Source organism: Peromyscus eremicus, chromosome 2, assembly GCF_949786415.1.
Source record: "Peromyscus eremicus chromosome 2, PerEre_H2_v1, whole genome shotgun sequence".
Classification (NCBI taxonomy): Eukaryota; Metazoa; Chordata; class Mammalia; order Rodentia; family Cricetidae; genus Peromyscus; species Peromyscus eremicus.
In genome coordinates, this window is record NC_081417.1 from 31,446,777 (window position 1) to 31,457,002 (window position 10,226).

Here is a 10,226-nt window from a genome sequence, read left to right on the forward strand (position 1 = left end):
CAGACAATAGTTGGCAGCAATTAGTGCAGCTATCAAATGACATGCGATGATAATTATACATTTAAAACAGCTAAAGAGCTAGGAGAGAAACTAATCAGCGTCTTTGACGACAGATACTCAAAGGGCAGGAAACAGGTATCAGATTATTTCACTTTAACACTGTAAATCAATAGAATTAAACAAGAAAAGGTTGTATGGGTACATCAGCTGAAAGAGAACAGTTAACTGGGTCCAAAATGAAATAAATCTGTTAGGATTGGTCTATCAGAGATAAAAACTTGTGTAAGGAAAGAAAACCTGTTGCTTTTCAATTAATGTTTCACAATGAACTCTGTGTAAGGAAAGCTTAGCTTCTTGATTTTGTGTAAGTGCAACTATGTCACGAGTATTTCATTGCCAGAATTATTATTGAAATTAAGTATTAACTTCCACTCTAATGTCAAAAGCATTTAGTACCTGGATGTTACCTGGGTGTATGCAAATGCTATTTCCTTACATAGATTTTAGATAGAAGATTGGAACTCTTTAAACGCAGCTAAACATAAAGGCCAGGTATACCTGTTGGGCATATGTATGCACGTTTAGCTTGTGACAAGCAAGTCTTCCCCTTCATGCTATCTCAAACATGTAGTTTCAGTGTGGCTTAAATAGATAGCCCCCCCCACACACACACACAACAAATGCCTTGGAAATTCTATAGTTTCCCAACTGCAGTCTAAAGTACATTTCCAGAACTGTGTCAGTCCTTACATCTCCCACCCTCCACATTTCTCCAACACATTTTGTTATGCTAAGGATTTGTCCACAGCGTTGTCTAATCCCAATCTTTCCCTGGAGCTAAATCTAAGCCATGGCTGGCTCCCAGTACAAAAATGTGTCTCTCCAAAAGCCCTTTTGCCCCTTCTGTGCTCATACACTCATTGGTCCTGACATCTTCACTCCAGCCATGACAAATGAGCTGATGACTCTGATGTGATTGTACAGCTTTATCTAAAGATATATCATTAACTCTCATCACCATCTCTAATATGGCTCTTTGGGTTTCTGTAATGTATTGTAAAATTTTGAGGAAAGAATGTGTGTGTGTGTGTGTGTGTGTGTGTGTGTGTGTGTAAACATATGCTCCATAGGTAATAAGAAACTATTTCAAAGGAGAAAAGAGAGCTCGATGTGACTGGATTTGTGTTAGGGAAACACTAGAGTGCTACATGTTACTCTGGGGGGTTAAGTCACCACTAAACGCCTGGTCAGTACAAACCAGGGGGTCGGACTGTCATTTAAATATCTTTTCAGTCCTCTCGACATGAGCGGCTGAGGTAGAGCATCATTTGTAAAGTAATATAATTGAACCTCCTCAGATAAATATGGCTAATCAGTGGGTAGAACAATCCTGTTCTTCACTTCTACTCCATGCTGCACCTAGCTTATTCTTACCCTCTTTATGGTATTAAACCTCTATTCACTTCCGTGGGGTAAGGGACTGTCAAAACCAGTTTTACTATGACATCGTCATAGTTTTCAATTAGAAAGAAGCAATATTTTCAATTATTATTAAATGTAAAACTCTGTAGGTTATTTGAAAGGCAAGCCTCTGCTTTAGCATAAATACCTCCACCACAGGCCTAGTAAGATTCCTAGTTCCAGGTGCAAGTTTTGGTACATACACTATGGAATTTAAACAGTAGATTCTTGTTACAATTTCTTTTTTCCAATCCTCTAAGAACACACAGCCAATCACAGGCCATTCTCCCATAACAGACCATAGAAAGGAGGCCAGCCTTTGAGGTAAAGTGCTGTTCACTCTTGGACCATGCAAGAAGCTCTTATTGGCATCGGTCCCCTTCTTAGAGCAAGAACAAAGCCAAGTGCTTGTGTGACTTTATGAATAAATCAGAGGTGAGCCGCTTTAAGTGCTGTCCATGATTTCCTTGTTGACAGTGAATACTTAAACAGCCTTCTATGACCAGGGACTTCTGGCAAACCAGAATGATTCTTAATCAATTGGTAGCCTGCTTCTTTTTGAGAAGGAAATACCCCTTCCCACTTTTTTTTCAACGTTTCACCTTTTAGATTATTGTGGCCCTATCTCTACTCACTTAGCTTTATAAAGCTAGCCCAGGCAGTTACAGGAGTTAGCACAGGACTCAAGACACCTGCAATCCAGTGTTCTTGGTTTACAGATCAAACCATCTAACCAGCAAACCAACCAACCAAACAAACAAACAAGCAACCCTTTTAAAAGTAGCAAGCATACACACACACACACACACACACACACACACACACACACCCCTACGCAAAAGAGAGAGAGAGAAGAGAGAGAGAGAGAGAGAGAGAGAGAGAGAGAGAGAGAGAGAGAGAGAGAACTGTAAATGATTCTCATATGCAGAGCATAGAAGTTTTAGAAACAAGAGAGCTAAACCACTCAAAATGAAAAAAGCATTGCAGGGGTCACATTTCTACACACACACACACACATACACACACACACACACACACACACACACACACACACACACACCATAGATCTCCTCATCTACTCTTAATTACATGATATTTCCCAGGAACTTCTAGATGCTTCAGCTTCCTTATCAGTTGCAAAGGGAATTGTGCCCTATTCCTTCTGACTACAACAATCTAGATCGCTAACATAAATACTCATTTATATTGCCCTAAAAGTTTTCTCTAAGGAATTTTCCAGAAAAGGAACAACTAATTTAAGGTTGTACACGTCTTTTCAGTACCTAGTTGAGAGGGGGAGCAAAATCTGCTAGCATAATAAACTGAAGATTTCAATGTGTGCTTTTGATAATCATTAGTAAGTTACTCAGCAGCTTGAGCTCCACGAAGTTGCCAATAATATGCCCATCACTGTGGATGCAGTAGTCAAAAGGATGGGAACCTGCCCCTATAGAGGCTGCTATGCATTTGAAGAACTCTTAAACACATATAATCCAAGGCCACTTATATTTCCATAATAAATATAAACAATAATTTCATGTATAAACAAGTATCACAGTGGAAGATTATTAGGAATTAAAGTATTATGAAAACTGTAACAAAAGTATAGTTCAGTTTCTAGATAGTCCAAAACATTGCATTTATATATTTATTAACTTTTAGGCAGTCTATCATCTTTGAAACTGGATAATCCTCCATCAAATAATGCATTATTTTAAAAAGGCAAAACTTTTATTTACCCTAATAATTAAGCCAAGCGGATGCTAAAGAAAAATTTTCTCAAGATGGTTTAATAATTCTGTATACATTTACATATATGTATACTTGAAACTTTTTTTTCCTCTAGGCTGATAAAAATTTTGGTTAATAGGTCAGCATGGTGCAGCATGACTGATATTCATTTCATGACGTATCAAAAGCTCTTAATAACAAATGCATAGAAAAGTGTTTCTATGGCATATAAGTCATTTTTGGAAAGCCCTCTAATTCACAGGCTCTCAAGCAGATTGAGTTCACTGCAAGACTGAAGTGAGCTTTGTGGTCTTTTCTATTATTGTATTTAATGGACAGCCAGGACTCTCGAGTTCATGTGAATTGACCAAGGTCTGAATTATTTAAAAACTGTTTCTGTCCTAATTTACTGTGTAGAAAAATGAAGAACCAGAAATGCATTAAATATCTAGAAGCCCTCATATCTAAACCAAGTTGTGATGATGGAGTGGAAGATAATGGTGTGGAAAAAGAGCCACCTGCCAAGTTACATGCCATCTAGAGACCTACCAAGGAGAAAAAGATGTGAGAAGGCTTCTAGCTCCCTCCTTACCTCTTAGATGTACTCATTGCCTAATTCTTATCTCTTCTTATCAGGGAGATGGGCCACTCTACTCAGATCCTTGTAGATTTACTTTATCAAACACTCCCCATCCAAATGTTACATTAAAACCAACCATTAAAGAAAGAAGCAAAGGCCACAGTGACCACGTATCATGTCACACCACACTGACTTACTTCACAGTTCACAACACTTATGTTCAGCAAACCTGGAGACACATAACAGGAAACTGAGGCTTATAAAGATTAAATACTTGGACAGGGTCGCTTACACATCTAAATTAATCAAGATAGCTTGTAACAGACATGATGCCTATGGGTCATTAGGTTGCTATGAAATTAAGTAGATTCTCATCTAAAATTTAAGTGAAAATAAAATAAACTTACTTGAAAGTAAAATGAATCCAAAGTAAACAGAATGAAAGGGTGGGCTGGCTTGAATTATGTGCATTCTTTCTGTACACGATGCTGCCTCAAAAACTTCACAACCTTGTCCTCATTTACTTCCCACACAGAGAACGGAAAGTTTCTCCTTGTTCACACCATGTTCATGATTATTAAAAATGCATTTTAAGTCACTGAGGTCATCAGTATTTTTATGAATCATAGAGTCTTCTTAGGCATTCAGAGCACCTAGACTAACCTGTTACTTAATACAAAAGTATGTATAAGAGTCACAGTGCTGGGAGTCTGCCCGGATTCTGCTTAGCCCTCTTCAGAAGCAGAAAGCACATTTTCTCAGAGAAAACAACATCCCTGCTGGACTGCCATCACACACTTCTCTTTGCTTCTCTTCCTCATCTTCGCAACCTTTCTTTTCATGCATTCAACAATCCCCTTCCCAAACATACAAGATACTGGGGTGAGCATCAATCTTTGAATGATGGAATAGAGTTCTTGTCTTCACACTGTCCTGGCATGATGGCTAAGTTGATAATTTCTTATGAACTCAGTTCCAATTTTCCAAAGGAGCTAGCTGAACTGAACTGAACGGATGGAAGGCTGTTCTCTGACTATTGAGTCTTTAGAGTTTTGGGTGGTCTCAACAACTTCCTTGCTTTTTTTTTTCTACAGAGCTTATTTTGACCAATTCTTAGAAAATGAAGGAAATTTACCTTGTGGGAGGAAATTTTCATGGTTTGCTACTGAGTATATCTATGAAGCAAAGAGAAGCATTCAGTTTGAAAAGGAACAGGTGTGTGTGTATGTGTGTGTGTGTGTGTGTGTGTGTGTGTGTGTGTGTGTGTGTGCGTGTGTTTTCACGTGAGTGGAGTGGACATGTTATCAAAAATTAAACATAATTGTATCCACTAAAACATAACAAAACAACTCATTTAATAGATTCAGGAAGTCCTAAGTACAAATTATATCATTCCCAAATTTATGGATTTTTTAAAAGTGCTACAAACTGAAATATAGAGAATACAGGTTTCATGAAGGTATCCTGGGAAGAAAGTTGAATCTATCAATATTTGGGCTTCTTTGAATAATTCTTCTAAATAGGCAAATATTAAGGTTCTCTAAAATCTTCCTCTTCAAAATTTTATTTTGTTTTGATTTTAAGAATACTCCAGGTTACACACAGCAGAGTGTAAGTTTTTGTATTTTAACGCTGTTACAGCAATGAATTTCCTTTCTCCTTTGTAGTGAAGAAGAAGAACTTTATGGACAGTAATAAAATGCATATTTTAACACAAAAGTCAATTTTCCCTGGTTAAAATGATTTAGATCTAAGTAAATATTCGTAGAATGTTCTCTGGTTTTATAGCAAGGACAAAATGCAATCAATAAACCTTGTTTTTAGAGGCATGTGCTAGAATATATGCTACCCAGTTATCATCTGAGCATTACTGTGTCCTCAGGACAGACGGGGGCATCAGACAGGAACATTAGATGCTACTATGCCAGCCTCCTAACTGACCAAAACACCTAAGTTTGCTTGGAGATTAGGACATTCTGGCATAAGAACCAAGTTAGTCTATTCCAATTCTTACTTTAAAAAAAAACCCCAAAATCTAGAATGCTAAAGTGGATAATTATATTAGGGATGCCTCTTGCCAAACATGACTTTAGTGTCAAAGCTATTTTTACATGCCATGCATACATTCAAAAATTCCTCAGTGGCAAGTATTTCATTTCACTGACAATCCTTTGAGCAGGGGAGTTGAGAACAGCCATTTCTGACCAGAGGATTGTATGTCAAATGTGAAACCATACCAGACTTCCAAGGCAACTTGTGAACCTCTGAAATGGGGGAATTAACACAGTATCAACTCCAGCAAGATCGCAAGGAGCCCAATCCTCATGCAAGAAAATAATGCCACTGAGCTCTCATTAAAAGCCCATTTTGTCCTGAGCCATCAAAGACCAGGAGTGAACTAAGATTTCAGTTACATTGTCAGGGATAAGTAAAACAAGTGCTAAGAGAAATTGTGCATTTTCAGTTCTCACGTGTGTCCATCTGTTCACATATAAACATATATTCTGCTGTCTGATTCTTGCAATCTTGATATCAGAATACCCTGGGCTTTTGCCCATTTCCTAAGAATGCAGACATCACATAAGCTACTATTAACCCACGTGTGATCCCCATCCATGGTGGCTGGCATGCTGCCAATTACAACACATGGAGCCTGCTTAACAATGTCTTAAAATACAAATGAATTTATTTTTTAAATTAACACATTTTTCTTATGGAAATACCTTAATAAACCCTTATTCATGTAAAAAATAGCCTCCATGTGGATTTTTTTGTTCTTTTAAGACTTTTTTTCAAGCATATCATAAAGTTAACCATAAAAGTTTCTGAAACAATCCAGAATTTCTTGACAAATTTTAAAAAGGACTCTAGTAAAGAAGTTGGGTGACTTTATAACAAAGATCAAACACTTTTCCTTTACAATATGCTGTATTCAAGAGGCAACCTGTACACTTTCATTTATAGGAAAACACTTTTGATTTCTCAAGTTTCCATATAACCTTCATAACAGAACCCCAGCAAGGGACCCACTAAAGGGATGAGGCAAACGGAAGTTCTGCTGCCTAGCCACAAACTAGTTAGGGTCATATCTGGTGGAATCTTTTAGCTCTGCTCTGGGGCAGCCTTCCCCATAGACCCCATGGATCATTCGTGGTGACTCCAAATTGGAAAGAGACTGCGTAAAATGTATACATTTATACAAAATGTATGAAAATACTGATCTATTCTGCTATTGATTTGCATATATACAAAAGAACCAGTTCTCACCTTTGAAAGTGTCTTAACACATGGTATTTTCACTGCCCTCGTTATGGCTGAAGAAACTTCATCAAGAGACCTGTTTACATTGTCAACTGACAACCAATTATAGCTCCAACTAGTGACAAGGAAAAACTCAACTGCACATGTTTCCGAGTCAACGTAGAGCTCCTAGACGTCTTTCAAAAGACCTACTTAATAAACACAGAGTACACCTCTGAACTAATCAGAAGATTGCATTCAGAACTTTATCAATTAAAGTCTAAGAAGACAACTTTGTATTCTCATCTGCGATCCCTTCTTAATTTGCAAAAGCTGATAGACCACTTAAACACTTAATATTGCCAAAAGTCAGAATACACCACTCTGCCCCCAATGAAGTATTCTGTCAATTGAGGTAGTTATTTCTTATCAATGGAGGAAGTACACTAGACGGTCAGTAATTAAATGAGCTGGATAGTCATGCCATACCACTGGCTTCTCCTAAAATAACTATTTTTTGCCAGAAAAGTGCTAGAAATTCTTGACACTCTGTAGTCGATATTTGGCTAGGCTGGACTGTTACTTGAAGCCTTCTACATGCGGACCTCTGGTGATCATCTACTAGCTTGCACTATCTTCATCCATCTCTTCCCAATCATGATGAAAACTCAGGACATCTTAGAAAGTTGCTGAAACCTGAGTCACTGCTTGTTGGCTCATGTCTTGGACAAACATAACTTTGGAGAGAGCAGAACATAGACATAAAGAAAGAAAGCCTGCGATTTCATCTTCCTTTCATCTTAGTCCTTCAGTCAACCTTTTGGATCCCTATTCAACAGAGCTTTTCACTATGCAAAAAAATGCTAATCCTTTTCCGATGCTTTCACACTTGTATAAACCCCCATGCCTTCAACTGAAAAGCAATTATATCAGTTTACCTTTCTGTCAAAAACAGGATTAATATTCTAATAAGAGAATCTCCTTTCTTTTCCTATCTTTTTGCTTTAGGAAACTAGTGGTTATTAGTAGAGACATTCTTTGAACAAGAACACATTACTTTAAATATCATTCTGTTAAGCAATGGGTGGATAAAAGCAGAAGGCAGAGGCAGAAGAAAAGTCCCTCAGTTACTGCAGAAACTCTTTTTTCTCAGAGACTGACCTTGCTTTGCAGATGCCCAAAGAGAATGAGGCTCACTCTGGTCTATTAATCAGAAACAAATTATGAAAGAATGTAGCTGGACTGGTTGACACTATCCAGTCTTAGGAGACTCAGTAACAGCCGAGTAACAATGTCCTCTTCATGGGTAATGAACAGCCATGACAAATGGGGCAGAGAAACTATTTATTTGCATATGCAAATTCCCACACAAGGGAAACATGTACAAACAAGTGTCATTGTAAGGTGGATTAGGCAAACAACGATTTCTTTTTAGGACATTCTGCAGCCCAGAACATTAGTCAGCACAATTAAACCAGTCTCCATGGAGACTAATGAAATTTCACCATGGTATGAGTTAAATTAGATAGCTAGTTATGTGTTTCCACAATCCAACTTGAAATCCATTATTGTTTCAGAACAATATAGCAATTGTGCCTAGCTGATCTTTGCCAGCTCAACAAGCTCCTAAGTTGACAATTTGCATATGTTAATATAATTAAGCACTAATTACATGAAACTTGTACATATTCACATGCACTTTCCCTGGGCGCTTCTCAGTTTGAACCTTGGCCAAGTCTTTAACCCTTAGAATGGTTTTTAGAGGAGGGGAAAAAAAAAAAAACACCCAAAAGACAAAAAAAGAAAAACCACACTGCCTATGGGGACAGCCCCTAGGCAGACACAGAAAAGCTCTTCATTTATGAATACAAAGCCTAACCTGGCTTCTCATATTTCTAGCCACAATTGCAGAAAATATTTTGTGAGAGTGCTAGAAATCCGGGATAGGAAAATAAAGACAGGGTACCAGTTAGAGTAGTAGTTAAAGGCTCCTAACAAGTGTCTGATAGAGGAGAGCAATCCCACTCATTTCCAGAAAGTGTTACGAAAGATTCTATTCCATCGCCACTGTCAAGTCTTGGGAGATAAAAATGGTTTGACAATAGCAAAAATAGCAAGTAGAAAAGGGAAAAGGAGAGAGCAGCAACTAATGAGCTTTACATAAATATATGCAGAGGCAATTAAGCAATGTTAATTACTATAACAGCAGTTAATTGAATATAATTAGATATTTTAAGCCACTAAATAAAGCATAGTTAAGATTAATTTTATTGAGATTAATTGTAAATAAGGATAGATTAACTCTGTGTTTTGACAGGCATAAAAAAGTAGTTCTGTAAATTGGGTAGGAGCATTGCCATCAGTCCAAAAATCCTAGATTATTTTAGTGTCACACCTCAGAATCATCTCCTCAATAAACATGACTTTTCAAACCCAAACACACAGGAATCTTTAAGGAAAACAAACAGCTTGCAGAGATTAAAGAGCCTTTTGTCCTTTTTCATGTGCATTCCTTTTAACAGACTAAATTAAGCGAGTCTGGTGTACGTTTTTTAGGAAGGAACATTTCACACTGAATGGAAAAAATGTTCTATCACATATGAAATTCTTGCAGCTGTGCGGAACTTGGTCCAGATGGTTTAAGACTATAAAACAAGACCAAATGATAGGCAGTAGGCCTTCCGAAGATTACGTGATAAAGTCACAGTCTTTAATTTCCACCCTCCCCCCATTTCTACTTTACATTTTCCAATCAATTTGTATACTTTCTGATATAACTGTGTTTCTCCAAGAAAGTCTCAAGAAGTATTGCTCCTACTAAGTGCTAGAAACTAAATATAAAGAAGAATGGAAAGAGGCCTCATTGAACAGATACCAGCTAAGTCAGTCAGGCAGAAAACTCAGTGATAGCTATGACAAGAATATATGCAAAAGGCACCACTTGATTATTACTGTCAGAAACAATGATTTCTAAAAGTACTTCTTAGGAAAACGTTGCTACATGAAAAATCTCTTCCTTCAATACTTTCACACCAAGCTAATTCATGCATAGTGTTTTGGAAAATTAACACAGTCCTCAAGAATGCTGAACAAATCACTACTAAGAAAGGAGCATCAATTGATTTTGAAATAAATCAATAGGTGATTAACATAATATTTTTAAAGCAGCAGAACGTATATACCATGCACAAACACATATATTATATTCCCAATA